Raw genomic sequence first — 16,216 nt, forward strand, 5'->3', positions numbered from 1 at the left:
CATGATGGTTGTATAATCTGCTGTGTTGAGCTAGTTTCCAGACAGCTTCTGGATGGTCAGATAGTGTATGTCAGGAAGATGCAATGCTCCCTGTGGGTCACGTTGTCATGTCTGTGAAATAGGCATTGACAAAGGATGCCTATTTTCCTAGGTATACCCCTGCCACTCTTCCTTTCTCTCTGGTAAGGCGAGGAAGAATTTCTTTCTAGGTTGACAGAAAAGGTCCTTTCCTCTATGCTTTTGTCTAAGATATGTAGTAAGTACCCGGATCCTTTTTCTTTTGCCTTCTCCATAATGCCTGGCTATTCTCCAGGTTCTTTTGCAACACATCTTGTTGAGCCTTTGTAACAAAAATTAACCAAAAAAACAGACTTTCTTCTCTTTGAAGGCAAGGAATGCTTAATTTCAAACTTACACTTCTGCAAGACAGGAAGGAAATTAAAGTTTCATTTCAGTATCAAAACAGCCTTGCACATTCATAACAAGTGACAATTGGTTGTCCTAAAATGGCTAATAGCAGTGAGCTGTCTTTCTACTTTATCAGGCTTGTTCTCTTACACACAAAAGAGATGCGTAGCTGCGAAAGTTTTCTGTAAAGGTTTACTAAACTGAGTAAGGGACACATGGCAAATGAAATCTTCCTTGAGGTAAACTGTGTTTATCATGTAAAGTTTGGAAAGATTCTGATCAGCTTATTGGAGGGCTTTGTCATTCTGCTTGCTTCTTTTGTCTGGCCACTAGATGATGTCTTCTGGAACAAATGGAAATTTTCAAAATTACAGTACTTAAAAAAATTGCTAGGTATTTTACAGCAAAAAAATAACAAAACACAAGGCCATTGTGTAAGCACTGATTCTCCGAGGAAATGACTGGGCTTGGGGCTTGGGGCTTTAAGGACTGAGAGGGAAATTGATTTCATCAAGTGCCCTAAATTTAAACACGTGTACCATGATGCATTTCCTTTGAGGAGAGAAAATGTGGCATTTTATTTCTAGCCAATTATCTGAAAGAAAAGGTAGGGTGTTTCCATGAAGGGAGATGATGCCTGCTCTGTGCATGAAGAAGAATGAAGATTTGAGCAGTTTAGCTACTCTGCTGATTGTTTTGGGGCAAATGAGAGTAGATGGCTAAAGTCTTGTTAGAAGGAAAGGTGGTCCCCATCTATAGCTAGTCTCCCTCTGATGCTTGCTAGATGCTCAAAAACACACACACATGTGCCCATGGACATGTGTGGGGTTCTCTTAGCCATGCATAAGGTTTTACTGTCTTTTGTAGGAAGTCAGATATTCAGTGTCCATTATTTTTCACCAAAAAAAATGGTAATAATTCTAATCCACACAGCATCCTGAGCATAATTGGCTGACTTCAGAATTGCTAGTCACTGGGATATGACACTAGTGTGGCATTGCATTTGTCCCTCCACCTGGCTGTGACTGTGAGTCAGTGTGATCCCACCCTAGGCCTTTCCAAGTATTTTCGGTGCAACTGAAAGTCTTTTTTCTCAATGTTTCTGTTTTTTGTATCCGTGGGTGTTTATTTGTTTGTGGGAGAGGGAGAGGGAAAGGGAGAGGGAGGGGGAGAGGGAGAGGGAGAGGGAGAGAGAGAGAGAGAGAGAGAGAGAGAGAGAGAGAGAGAGAGAATCTTATTCAGCCTCCATGCTCGGCATAGAGCCCGACACAAGGCTCCTTCCCATAAGCCTGGCATCAAGACCTGAGCGGAAATCAAGGATCAGATGCTCAACCAACTAGCCACCCATGCGCCCTGGTTTCTTTTTGATACTTAAGTACTTCATCTTCTAGGAGGAAGAGAGGGCAAGAAGAAGTAGGAGATATTGAGGGTTTGGTCCGGGAAGATAGAAGTGAGGGAGAGATTTTACCACATCTGGAACTCAAAATTCTCTACCATGCCTAGTATCGTTACTGAAACACTGACCAAGTTTTGTAGTTGAAACAAGCTACAGAAATCCAATATATTACATTAAGGTCATGAAGGGGACAGGTTTGGAAAATAGAATTTTTTGGAAAGAGGAAGATCTGTGCTCAATCAACTCTCCAACTCTCAAGCAAAGCATTATTTCTTTTAAAGGAAGGAAGTGCCTTTTTCTCCCTAACATTTTCATATCCTCATAGATGGCTGAATTCCTAATATCCTACTATTATAATTGAGTTTACAAATGGACCTTTCCAAAGATCAACTAAGCAATTCTTTTGAAGCTGAAGAAATGAGCAAATTGTAGAATCTTTTGCTGTAAAAGGTAACGTCTGCCAAATTAAATGAAGCTGCATGATGGGGGGATGACCCCATATGAAGGGAGATATATTAGATCCATTCAGCTTATACCAGGCCAGCAAGCAACAGCAATCTGACAACATCTCAGATGACGCTCTACTTTGGCAGATGTCCCTCTAGAACCTCTAGTTGTGCCTTTACCTCTATATGGAGTTCAGTAACTATTTTAAGACCTAAATGTTCATCTTAAAATCAATCAGGTATCTTATGATGCCCATATACTCCTAAGAATTTCCAGATGCTCTCTTAAAGTTTTCTCTTTTGAAAAGAATGTGGTGTTTGTGGCAGAGGGCACATATATGTGTGTATGTACATGTTGAGATTTGAGATGAAAGATATAGTAACTGGCAAGGGAGTTCCTTTCTCTCTCTCAAGGGCGTTGATCGTGACTGGTGTTTCATTCCTAAATAATGTGGCTCATGAGGAGCAAGGTTTTGAAAACAGAACAAAAAAGTTCTAGAAGGTGCTATAGAAACTTTCTAGTCCGTATAAAGAAAACCAAAGAAACCAACGTAGGAGTTTGTTTCTGAGCAAACCAAAGAAACCAACGTAGGAGTCTCACCTAGTGTCTTCCCTCCACATCAGAGTCACTATTAGAACAGCAGTCTGTTTTCTCCCAAGACAGTGATTTAAAAAACAAAAAGGCGGGGGGGGGGGGCGCCTGGGTGGCTCAGTCGGTTGAGCGTCCGACTTCAGCTCAGGTCACGATCTCACGGTTCATGAGTTCGAGCCCCGCGTCAGGCTCTGGGCTGAGGGCTCGGAGCCTGGAGCCTGCTTCTGATTCTGTGTCTCCCTCTCTCTCTGCCCCTCCCCCATTCATGCTCTGTCTCTCTCTGTCTCAAAAATAAATAAACATTAAAAAAAATAAAAAAAAAAAACAAAAAGGGAACAAAACAAAAAACACAATGGTAGTCTAGATAAAGGTAAAGAAAATGAAGACTGGATCCAGTACCGTGAATGAAACGATCTCAGGCAAAACACCTCGCCTCTCTGAGTTTGTATCTCCGTCTGTAACAAACTCATAACGAAAATCTTAGTGATCTCTTGGCACTCTTGTGATGATCAAATGGTATGATGTGAGGTGGAAGCTTTGGAAGAATTTGAAGTGCTCTCTGGATACTAGAATCCCTTGCCACATTTAAACCTTTTTATAGTTTGTGTTTTGGGAGTAGGGTTGCCACTGTGTTTGAGCTTTGGAAACAGAATCCTTGACAACGTGCCTAAGAAGTACCAGTGTTGAATATCTGTCCCAATTAATATTCCCGTGTGTGTGTGTGTGTGTGTGTGTGTGTGTGTGTGTGTCGCATGTGCAGGGATGAAAGTGTCAATCTAGCCTTGCTGTAATCTAAAGCTGGGCATTTAGAGTGGAAAGTGTCATTGAAAAATTTACTTAAACTATAGGGTAAGAGAAATACAGGTCTCCATTCTTTTCTGGCTAGGTTGGCTGAGTGTTCTCTGGACCTGTGGGTTTCCTTCAAGCTGTGTCTCTTAATGGCCATCGCCGCAGCACAAGCCAGCTGTGAGAACAGATACCAACTCGTTCCAGATGTGGAATGCTACACAGAAGCACCAGAGGGCAAGTTTTAAGAGCTGAGGAAAGGGATGCAGTAAAGCAGAATTTGAAATCTTTAATCTATTCAGTTTCATCTCAGGCATTCCAAAATGCGGGGTTCTTACTTGCGTATAGAGTCCAAGTCCTGGAATAGATTCTAATTCCCAACTCTAAGTCAATACAGAGATGCCCAATGTAAGCAAATGCGCAACCAGAGTTCGTAATGACTAAAAGAGCAACGAAAAAAAAGAGAAGAGAAGGACATTTTTTTTTCCCCAAGCAAGCAGCCTTTCGACATTTTGCAGCAACTATCTCACATGAAAATCTTGGGATATATGGTATTTGTTTACATTGAAACCAGCAGCAGAGCATTCCATCTGTGAAACGCGTTGGTGAGAAATTATCAACAGGGCAGGAATGCAAAGCCAGCAGAACTCTTTTGTGGCAATCAGATACGATAGGAAGTGTTTCCAGCCCTCACTTCTTTTGGAAAGTCTCAAATTCGGAAAATTCTTTATTTGGGAGAGATGAGAAACAGACAAGAGTCAGGAACACAGGAGAGGGGCAACGAACAGGAGTAGAAACAAATAGAGTCGGGAAAACAGTAACGGCGATGTTTTTCCTCCTAAATTTAAACTCTGCTATGTGGATAGGAACGGAAAACCGAAAAGGCGGCACGCAGAGAGCAGGCATTCATTCCTCCCACCGTCCTGATCTATTCGCTGTACGAAAGCATCAGCTACATGCCATAAGATCTAATTACCAAGAATTGCCTCTCCTGCCCCACAGCAATCATTTTGATGACAGGCTTCTCTGCACTGTAAAACAAAATGGGGAGCCTGTGCTGTATAAACTGCCTCAGCGCTTCCCTTCCTTCCTGTGCTATCAGCCTCCCCATCTCATTTATTTTCCACACATTAATGGTAGCAGTCACCTTGAGCCGGTGATGCAGAGTAATTTTCACAGAAACCTTGATCAGAAACCATAAATCAGCCTGATGTGCTTTTATGGTCTAATAACATTCCGGTTGCTCCTACAGGCCTGTATGTAAAACTGCATTGCAGGGAGTCCTTTGGATTTTTTTTTTTTCCCTGCCCTTTTAGTACAGCGCCTGCGCTTGCGCTCTCAAGCTTTCCTCACGTCCCCGCCCCTTCCCTTCTCACTCTCTACCTCTCTAGGTATTGTATTTATAGACGCACACATACGCGTCTGCGCTTAAGTCACACGGATGCAGTTCATTTGTAACAAAACCACATTTAAATGGCATTATATATGCACAGAGTCATGGTGGCAACGGAAGCAAATTCTTCCAGAAGGATAAAACGATGCATTCATTAGAGTCTCCGTAGCATGTCTCGACAAATGAACTGTCTCCGACCAAAAAATAGAATGACTTCACTATTTTAGGAGCCATGGGTCTGTTGAACGATTCGTTTATATTTCCTTGTTAGGACAACTGGATGCCACACCCGTTGACCCTTGCCCCATTCCTAGGAGCTACAGTGGGGCTTGGCTGACTTGAAGCAGAGTTGTATCTGACACTTTGTACCCATGGTCTGCAATGCCTCTGACTGCCTGATGGCCTCAGGCTCCCACTGCTTTCTAGGAGGTTGAGATGCTAAGGAGTGAAAAGGGATTGGTGGAGTGACAGGAAGCAGATCAATGGGCTTGACGTAAGGGAATGGGGAGGACTAAGTAAATGTGGCAGGGCAGGAGTAAAAGCAGCCTTGCGCTGGCAACACAGAGGGCTGTTCTGAGAGATGGGGTGCGGGGTCTGTCACCAGGGGCTGACAGCGATCCTGGGGCTGGCAGTGAAGATGAGCTTCTACTTGGATTGATGTGAGATTGGGAATAGACCTAGCCCATACATCTGAGTTAAGGGTACTGGCCATCCACACCTCAGCCTGCCTAATAATCTGACTGGTTCCATGTACTTCAGCTCAGGGACCAACAGCAGCAGCAAAAGCAAACCGGCTCAGACCCAGTCCCCCCCGGGGGCCTGCCAGCTAGACATCCCCCTGGGTGTGCACCTGTGTGGAGCACGCGGCAATTCCTGGCTCAGCGTGAAGAGCCTCTCATAGCCCTGTTTTTGTCAGTATGGAAATATCTGCAACAGAAGCCAGTGTCATTCTTGTACCGATACTTGGTGAGTTAGTGCAAGAAATTAACAAAAAACCATTTAACTCAATCTGGGAGAATGTTTGGCTTTGCTTTGGAAGTGAGGAAAGCTGGCAACGATCTCTGATTTTTCACTGCTAATGCACTGAGTGATAATTACTCCCCAGTAGACCTGCACGAATTCCAACATTCTTAACTGTTGCTTCATGAATATACACCAAAGGGGGAAAAGTACCCTGGGGCATTAATCAAATTGGCCAAGATACTATCTTTGCTTGGTTAAAAGATCCATCTCCAATGATTTATACATACATATATCTGTTTTTATATGTCTACTAACGTTGCTCATTCACGCCTCCATGTGCACATGGGGCGTATGTGGGGGTCACTGCAGAACACGGATCTCACCTTCATTTGTACTGCCCTTGTTTTCAACTGTAAATCATGATGTCTAATTCCCTCACTTCACACGTAATGGTGTGCAGGTGAGGCAGTAGCCATAGAATTTGTTAAAATTCATTTCCTGTGGACTTAAAAAGGTTTTTTTTTCTTTTTTCTTTTTTCCCTACCACCAATATCTCAGGGAGCTGCAACCAGTCCTGCACCCTGAATCTTCAGTAAAAGCTCGGTGTTGAATGTTCAGAAATTGACAGACAATTTCTCCTTTCGCGGTAGCCTGAGCTTTTCAGGACTGCAGTAGCAAAGGCTAAATGTGAAAAGGAAATGGGGGTGAGCAAAAGCCCTTTCACTCCACAGTGTCCACTGCCCTTCGATTCACAGACTCGCATTTGTTGTCTGTTTAGGAGCTATTTCTAAACCCTCCTAGCTGGAGGCAATGTACACCAGACCAGTGGGGTGGGAGCAATAAAGGAGAAATGCAGTAAAGAACAAATTCTTTTCAGATTAGCTGATTGGCAGTTGTGAATAATGCAGCTTTAGCACTAAAGCAAAGAAAGAGCAGCTTCAACCTTGGCACTCATTATTTTGCTGTAAGCCTTTTTTTTTTTGCTGGGAACATTTTTCTCTTTCAAGTCTTAAACTATGTTAACTCCTTACGATCCAGCCATTTGTCCAAAAAGGCGAACTCGAAAGACCTTTTGCTGTGGATGTGCAAGGATCGCGAGAAACAGTCTCGTGCTCAAACCCTCTTCTCACGTGCACTGAAATCAGAATGGGAAGAGCTTACCCTGAGGGTCAGTAGCATTTCTTCTGCATCAGATCTGGCAGGCATTTTGAAACACGATATTAAAGAAATGAGGCACACAGGTAGCTTATTTGTATGGCTACATAAAGAACTCAAGCCATTATAAGTGGGAAGAGACCATATGAAATGGTTATTGAGTGATCCTAAAAGCAATCTGTGTTATTGGCAGTCATGAGGATACAGTCAACCAGAGTGATCTTCTTTAAGTCTTCTGACCTAGATCTGAAATTATAGGCTGCATTTATTTCAAATTGCTATAAAATAAATATAGCATAAATGAGCCTTTTTTTCAGTTATTCCTATTAACAACAATACATTGTGTTCAATCATAATATTTCTTGACAGACAAGGCATTGGATTTTTAAATTATTTGTCTCTCCACGCATTTCCAATGGCTGTCTTATTAAAATATTTCTTTGGGTATTTTTAACTAAATTATTTATTTTTAGCCCTTCGAGCCAATGATTACCTTATAATCCTTAAATACTGCTGCTGTTTTTCTGATCACAAAGTATTTTATTTATTTTAATAAAATACTAAATGGTTAAGTATATAATTCATCCAAAAGAAAATTTGATCTGTCAGACCCAATGATTGTTAAAAATAAGTGATTACCTAGTTTCAGTGCTATTAGTGGCTAGCAGCATTTGGGGAAGGAATTGAGATCTCCTTAGTGACAAAACATTCTCCACTGTTCTTTTTCCTTTTGTGTCCTAAACTGTGAACCTTATGAGCAGAAATTCTACCTCAGTTATCTTCACAATCACCTCAACCTTATTTAGAGCCTCATATTTGGCAATCAATATACATGTTTTGAATGAACGCATACATAAATAAGAGTACGTGTAATTAATCGCGGAGATAATATACTATGTATTCTTAAAGTATGCCCGTTCCTATGTATTCTTAAAGGATGCCCGTCCTCTTACTTATACGGTAGCCCATCTCTAGATATCTTTACACCAAAAGCAATTTGGGGAAAAAACATTAATCTTTCCCCAAACCATTTTCATACACTTTGATCAGGCTCCCACCTGCTATGGTTGCTAGGAGTTAAAAAGCTCTGTTTCTGTGGACTAATGTGCAAATATCAGAAAAAGCTATGTACTTGTTATTTTTAGTTCTCAGCTAAAGTCTCGAGTATCTTACAAGGCTCAATTGTCTGTCAATGAATAATTATCGAGCATTTAGTCTACAACCTAATTTCCCCATTAATGAGGAATGCAGGAGACATGAGACAATGGACTCAAACTCTTTCCTTGTAAAGAGACCCAGATGGTCTCTTCAACCAGTCCTGCTGGTGTTGTATAGGTACTTCCTTAGAAATCCAGGTGGAAGTATTTGTTTCTTGAGGTTGAGTTGTGGCTCAGCCTCCGAGACTCTAACTTTAATAGAGTCCTGTTAATTTTCCAACCCAAGCTTCTGGCCGAACTAACAGTTCAAAGCACTGAGTCTTTCCCCCACATCCCTTTCTCAGCTTCCGTGGTGCTAATTGTTCTTTTCCACATGGAATATTATGCTCCTATCTTTTCTTGACGACTTGTAGGCCCATTTTAAATAATCTCTAAGAAAGCCATTCCTGCCCCCTCAGCCAAATGTGCTCCTTCCCTTTCTTCGTGCTCTAAAAAAAATTCTCGTTACAAACTTACAGCTCGTGTGCGTGGGCCTGTGGTACAGTCATGGGAGGCGCTTATTCTTTATAATTGTCAATGTTGTCTTTTACATATTTGTCTATAATTACACAGGCAGGGAAGTGAAGAGTGGATCATGATATTTTTGTTCCTATTGATGGACATGTTCTAACTCTGTGTTACAGATACTCCCCAAAGCTAAACTTTTGCCTTTAGTATGGTTACGTCACATTCATTTTATTTTTCCTGTTGGACCTTTCTGAAGACAGATACTTTATTTGGCTCGTCTTAGTTTCTTCTGGAGCATATAGCACAGAGCCTTGTACATGGCCAAGGTGCTAAAAGGTCTGAGTTTAAATAAATTGTATATAGTCTATGTAGAGGATTAAAGTGAAGCAAAGTATATATCAGTTCTTTATTTATAAATTACTTGCCAGGCACCCACAGTGGTGATTAGATGGTTAAGGTTCAGAAATACACAGAATATAGCCTCTTCCTTCCAGTAACTGCCTATCGATAGAAGAAGGCAAGCTGATAATTCCAGGCAATGACAATTCAGTGTAAATATTAAGATACAGGGAATAAACATGGTCTTTTATGGAAACTGTTAGAGCCACATCTATGGAGAGGGTTTTTAACTTATTCGCCCCTTCTTTCCAAACCTTCTAAAGATGCCTTGGGCTCGGGAGAAACAGCAGTGGAAAGAAATCACAAAACAGTAGGAGAGAATAAGGGAAACAGTAACAGAAGGACGAGAGAGCTAAAGTGACCCTGGAGAGACTCGCACACATCAAGGGGGTACGTGGTCGAGTGAGCCCCAAGCACTGAAAAGGTGAACCCCTAAGCCACATTCTGTGGAAGGTGTCCCAGAAGGAGACTCTGAACTCAGCAAGGACAGGTGAGCAGAGAAGCTCCCGCACCGCGATTTTTGCATCCCTGATGTCAATATTTCATCAGTTGCCAGTCGCCAATAACAACTCAGAGTTGCATCGTCTATGCACCATGAAGAGTTGACATGCAATTAAAAAGCTCTGTTACTTCCCAGTGCTTTCAAATTCCATCTAGAAAAAAATTTCTCTTCATTTCTTTGATGGGCATCATCTTTTATGCGTGGTGTTTTGTTTAGCTTCATTTCCATAGCAGCCACAGCAAATTTAGCCCCTTGCCCCAATGCCTTGTTCACAGAGTCTCTTAATAAATACTTGTTGAAAAAAAAATAAATCCATGTGAAAATGAGACATGCCAGCCTATTAAAAAGGGTGATCAATACATTTTTCTATCTCGGACAGTTCAGGTTGCAGGATAAAGGAATTAGGTGTTCTTTCTAATTTATCTAGCAGTCATTATTATCCCAGGCAAGTGGGCATGTGGCCATTTCTCAGGATGAATCAGGCCACATTTTAATAGTTAGTTCCAGCAGTTCAAAGTGGAATGGATTTATTTCAAGAGGCTCAAGAAAACCTCATTTTGAAGGTTCTAATAAAAAGTAAGGATGATAAAGAACACTGTTTTTCATGATAAGGAAAATTTTGCCTTTCAAGAGCGACATCATAATTTCTTCTAATTATAAGAAAAATGTTGCTGCCTTGAGTGTTCTTATTCATGTGTACAGCCAAAGGGATTTTCTGCATAAAAGAATAATTAGGTTCTATCCCTTCATACCGGAAAAAAAAAAATCAGCTATCTTTCTTTTCTTTTATACATTTTTTCCCCTCATATTCTCTGACCTCTACTCTGCTGAATCTTTTATATGTCATGGAAGGAAGATTTAGAAGGGCTTTGATTTCTCCAATTCCTTTGGCGGCTGGCAGTGTTTGCTGTGCTGAATTTGGAAGTGCCTAATTTGGGAGTTCTGTTCATGTCGGGCTGTAAACTGATCAGATTTCATTTTATGTGTGAAGATCATTTTCAGTCTGTGGATTTAAACATTTTATTTGCCTGAAATACACAGTACATAATGCACTATGGGCTTTTACTTAGGAAAGCTCTTAAACAACTTAGTTTTAGAGACAAAAGACATTCTGGGAAGGCTCACCCTTTAACCATTTGAGGAGTGAAAAGAGAGGCCCGAGTTACCCAGCAGTTAGGAGATGGTGACTACAGCTGCACCTGGAGTGCCTGCATTATAAAGAAAGGTGTGTGAGGAAGATAGCTGAGCACAATTAGAACTTTCCATTGACCTGATTTGTGTGGTCCATAATTCTCAATTGTGTAGGATAACTGCCATGAGAGGAGAGATGTGCAGCTGTAATGAAATTAATTCAAACTCAAATGTCAGCAAAGTAGAAAGAAGGACTGCTCAAATTCATAGTGAATGATAATATTGTTCAAACCTTCCCAGAGATTAGAATGTGTTAGCCTTCAAAACAGAATATGATCATTGGCTTTAAAATAGAAAGATCAATGATAACTGCGGACAGGCAAAGAAGTCTTGGGGATTAGATTTTTCTAAGGAAGTTTAGTGGCTTTTTGAAATAATCATGACAAGTGCCACCATTTATTGAGTGCTAACTCTGGAACAGACCTGGTTTGGGGGGATTTAAGAACATTGTCTTCACTCCATAGAGCAGCCCTGGGAAGTGGATAAACTGAGAAGTAACCCGACTGACCAGGATCGCATAGTCAGCAAGTGGTGGTCAGACCTCATTCCTGAGTGGTTTTACATCAGTATGCTAGCCAACTTGGTGCCTACCAAAAATCAAGTTTGGCCCCTTTTCTTATACAGAGTTTTATTACATGAGCTAGAGGCTAACATATAGATGGGAAGAAACAAATAGATTTGGGGTTAATGGCTCTTTGAAATAACAACTGCCTGAGATCAGTGGATTGGGTCACTGCCTCTAGCTTAACCATGAAGACAATCTGCGTTCTTGCTTAGAGAGGGATGGCTTTCCATTAATTGTTGAGGAGGGGAGACCCTTCCTGTCAGAGCTGCCCTTTAACATCTGCTGTTCTTTCCTTTTTTTTTTTTTTTCACAGTTTTTTTTTTCTTATTAAGCTGTTATCTTTAGAGGTTCAGGGGCTATTTCTATCCTATCAGAAGAGGAAAATGAAATCACTTTGCAGACAAAAAGCGCAACACCCACTTAGGCAGGAAGATGAATGGTCTTGATAGACCTGTGTGCTGTGCTCAGAGTGACGGGGTACCTGGCAGTTGAGAGCAGGGACTTCGGAGTCAGACCAGCATAAGCTGCCATTTACTACATCGACGATTTGGGGTAGGCTATTTAATCTCCTTGTGCCTCAGTTTTCTTACCTGTAAAATGGGGATGATGATAAAAATAGTACCTACCTCATAAGACTGTTGGGAGGATTAAATGAGTTCAGTATTCAATATTATTCAGATATATTCATGAATATATCTGATATAGGATATATATTATATAAAATGCCACATCATCTATATATATGTGTATGTATATGAGAAAAAAAAAATATATGTAGGATCTTGGACCCAAGGATATATATATCCAAGATATATATATATATATATATATATATATATATATATATATATATATCCAATATATATATATATCCAAGATATATATATATCTCCGAGATATATATATAGATATATATAGATAGATACATCCAATATATATATCTCCAAAGATATCTATATATCATATATATAGATAGATAGATATAGATATATATATCTCCAAGATATATATAGATATATATATATATATCTCTGAGATATAGAGATATAGATATATATATATCTTGGAGATATATATATATAGATATATATATCTCGGAGATATAGAGATATATATATATAGATATATATCTCCGAGATATATATAGAGATATATATATCTCCAAGATATATATATATCTCCAAGATATATATATATATATAGATATATATATGTATATCCAAGATATATATCTATATATATATATATCCAAGATACATATACACATATATACACATATATATGTGTATATGTATATATATATACACATATGTGTGTGTATATGTATATATATATACACATATATATGTGTATATATATATACATATACACACACATATATACATATATATATAAATATCTTGGATCTTGGACCCAAGGAATCTTGAATCCTGAGCCTATGGCAGGTGAGAGTCATGCCTCCAAACTGCCAGCTTTATCCAATGTTACAAAGGTTCCTGTCCTACTATCCGCACCTGTCATAGTGGGTGGTTAAGTGCATGCCCTCTGGTCCCAGATGGTCTAGATTTGAATCCTGGTTCTTCTACTTATTCTCTGTATGACATTAAGAAAATCATTTAACTTTCCTCTGCCTTAGTTTCTTTATTTATAAAATAGAGATGTGCCAATAATCTTTGCCATCGACTATTATCACTGAATTTATGTGTTTAAAGCACTTGAACCTAACACACAAAAAATGACACAGAAGTGTTATTCAACGATTTCAGATTAGGGTAGTTTTAGGAGGCCTTGCCTGTCTATGCTAAGACCTCTAGAAAAATCATGACAGCAACATGATAGATTAAGCAATGTTCCATAGCTAATGTTTGAAAGACTGTAAAAGGAGGAGGGAGACTTAATGCTGATAGAGTTAAAATGGAAAGCTTGTTCATATGATTGCTTTATGGGTACGAATTGTCATTTTCTGTGAAGGTCTTGTATCTCCTTCCTGTCACCAGAATTTAAAATACCAAACAGTTGACTTGAATCCATATATTTTCATGGAATGTTTTTGGATTTTTATCAAGTATACTTAGGAGGAACTTCAGATTCTCTACAATTAACCAAAGAGGTGGTTCTGAGTTAGAAGACGAGGGAGAGAAGAGACAATAGTGTATCTAAGAGAAATGTACACATCCTGTCCTTGGAGTTGCCTACTAAACACTGTCCTCTGGGTTTGGCTACCTACCAACTCCAGATGTGTAAAACTACACATGCTCCCATCTCATGCTCTTCTCTTTATCTGCCTGCTAGTATTGCCTTTTTTTTTTTTTAATCCTCTAGCCTAACACCATCCTTTTCTTGTACAGATCAGAAAATTAGAATATTTTACATTTTTCTTCCCCTTTACCTGCCACATCCAATAAGTGATTAAGTTCTCCTCTAATGAACCTTGGCTCTGCACAGCCTCTCCTTTCCCACTGTCATTAGTTTACATTAGGGCCTCATTACTTCTCACCTGGGTCATTGCAATAATCCTCTCTCCCCCATTCTTCTTCTTGCCCCTCAGGGTTGCCCTACTGGACAAGATACCCGAGGTAAAATTTAATGCCATCGTGTGGAACCCCATATTTAATATATTTCAATGGCAAGACTTCCCTATTTGGCTCTTCCATATGTGGTAGGGACCTAATTTCCAATCTCTAGACCTACTCTTGCTTCTTCCTCCATGCCTCCCAACTATGACTATTCTCTATTCCTAAAGAAATGCACACAAGTGTGTTAAAATCCTGGCAATTGCTCACATGTGCCAATGCCTCTGCCATTGTTGTTGCTTCTCCTCCTGCCTGACATATCTTCAAGGATCTCCACTTCCACTCGTAAATGTCACCTGTCTCACTCTTCCTAATCGTCTTTCAGAACCCAACATGCTGTCACCTTCTTTAAGACTTCCCTAATCCCTTCAGCCTTGACTAGGTACATATCTACTAAGGATAACAAGCTCATCAGTGTGATAGTAATTACTTCTTTGGCTCTCTTCATTCTGGGAAACAAACTTCTGAAAGTCAGGCTTTAGACATTTCCTGTTTTCCTGGGGCCAAACACAGTACATTTCGCTAAGTGTTCCATAAATGTTTGGAGACTAATTTAGACCTGTAACAGTAAAAATCTTGTTGAGTCTCTTTGCAGGTGAGACATTTTGCCGACAATTCAAAGAATGAAATAATAAATTAATGTTTTCTGGTCAAGTTTGGAATGTCTGGTATGCCCACATTTGAATATCCAAAATAAAAGTTGTTAATATCTTGTATGAGAAGAGCAGTGTGCTTGAGACAATATTTTATATTTTTAAAGAACTTTCTAGTTTTCAAAGTGCTGTCACGTGCATTATCTTTGAGGCTCATGACAACCATGAAGTAAATAACACAGGTATTATTATGCTCATTTTACAAATGAGAAAACTGGAGCTCAAAAAGAGCTGGCATCCCTAAAATCACTCACAGAGAAGTAAGGTAATTCGAAACCCATTTTAGGGCTCTAAAAATATAAACATTTAAGCATTTACTACATGCCATTATTTCCACTGTATCATACTGCTCCCACATTACTTACAATCAAGCTGAGGAAAAATATGGAAAGAAGTAAAATGTATTAATTTACAGAGAAGTGCCAGGTACCTTACGTGCATGTTCTTATTCAATCCTCAAAATGGTGCTGGCAGGTAGGAATTATTAATCCATTTTATAAATATAGAAAATGAAGTCAGGAAGGTAACTTTCCAAAGGTGACAAAGTTAGTAAGTGGTAGAGGCAGATTTTAAACTGAGATTTGTCTAACTCCAAAGTTCAAATATACTTCATGCACAAAGGAGGTACCCTGCCGGCCAAGGAGGCATGACAATTCTGAGTCTAATCTGGAATGCCATTGATATCCAATGAGTCTGGTCCAGTACGTGGAAGGGACTAAACACTAGGAGTTTGGGGAAAGAGCCGGGAAGTAGCTTTGGTCCCAGGAGAAAATGACTGGATTAAAGCTGGATTTTAGTCACTAGCTGATGGTAAAGGAACAGTGCCTCATCTGTTCTAAAAAGGGCTTGTTAAGTAAGGGCTTACAGACTTTCTGGGCACCAGCAAAATGATCTTAGGGTTTAGAGCAGGACTATCTAGTCAGGAGCTGAAATGGGAAGCAGAAACCAGGACAGAAAACAAATCCCACAGCAAGGGCACATCAGAAAGGGGAGTGGAGGAAGACGCAGCTTGTCTTCTGGAGATTGGCTCCTCTTTCTCTTACATCCTTTAAGTTTTCTTCTCTTTACTCTCCAGCCTCATGACCTCACTCATCATCTCTAGGATGATCACCCCCAGAAGTCTATAATTCAGACCTGTCTCCGTCCGGACTTCTGGACTCCTGGAACAGTGCACTGCATGACGGTCAGTTCCACTTGGACGCCTGCATCCACCCTATTCTGAATATACCCAAGGTTGAACTTAACCATATAGTGTCTTCTGGAAAAGTCTAGTTTTCATATAGCTCCTATTTCAGTAAACTGTAGCATCATTTACCCATCTTCCTAGGCAAAAAACTTGAGAGTGGTATCCTTTATTTCCACATCTCATTAACTTCCCTTGCCTTTACCCAATCGATCCCCAAATCTTAGGACTCTGTCTCCTTAACAGCTCCTGAAATGGCTCATCTTCTCTACTACTCTCCAAGCTCGGGATACCTCTGGACATCATGATTGCCTCCAGCCTTTTTCATCTCCACAGGGTGCCCCATA

The sequence above is a fragment of the Acinonyx jubatus genome, chromosome B3, assembly GCF_027475565.1.
Source record: "Acinonyx jubatus isolate Ajub_Pintada_27869175 chromosome B3, VMU_Ajub_asm_v1.0, whole genome shotgun sequence".
Lineage (NCBI taxonomy): Eukaryota > Metazoa > Chordata > Mammalia > Carnivora > Felidae > Acinonyx > Acinonyx jubatus.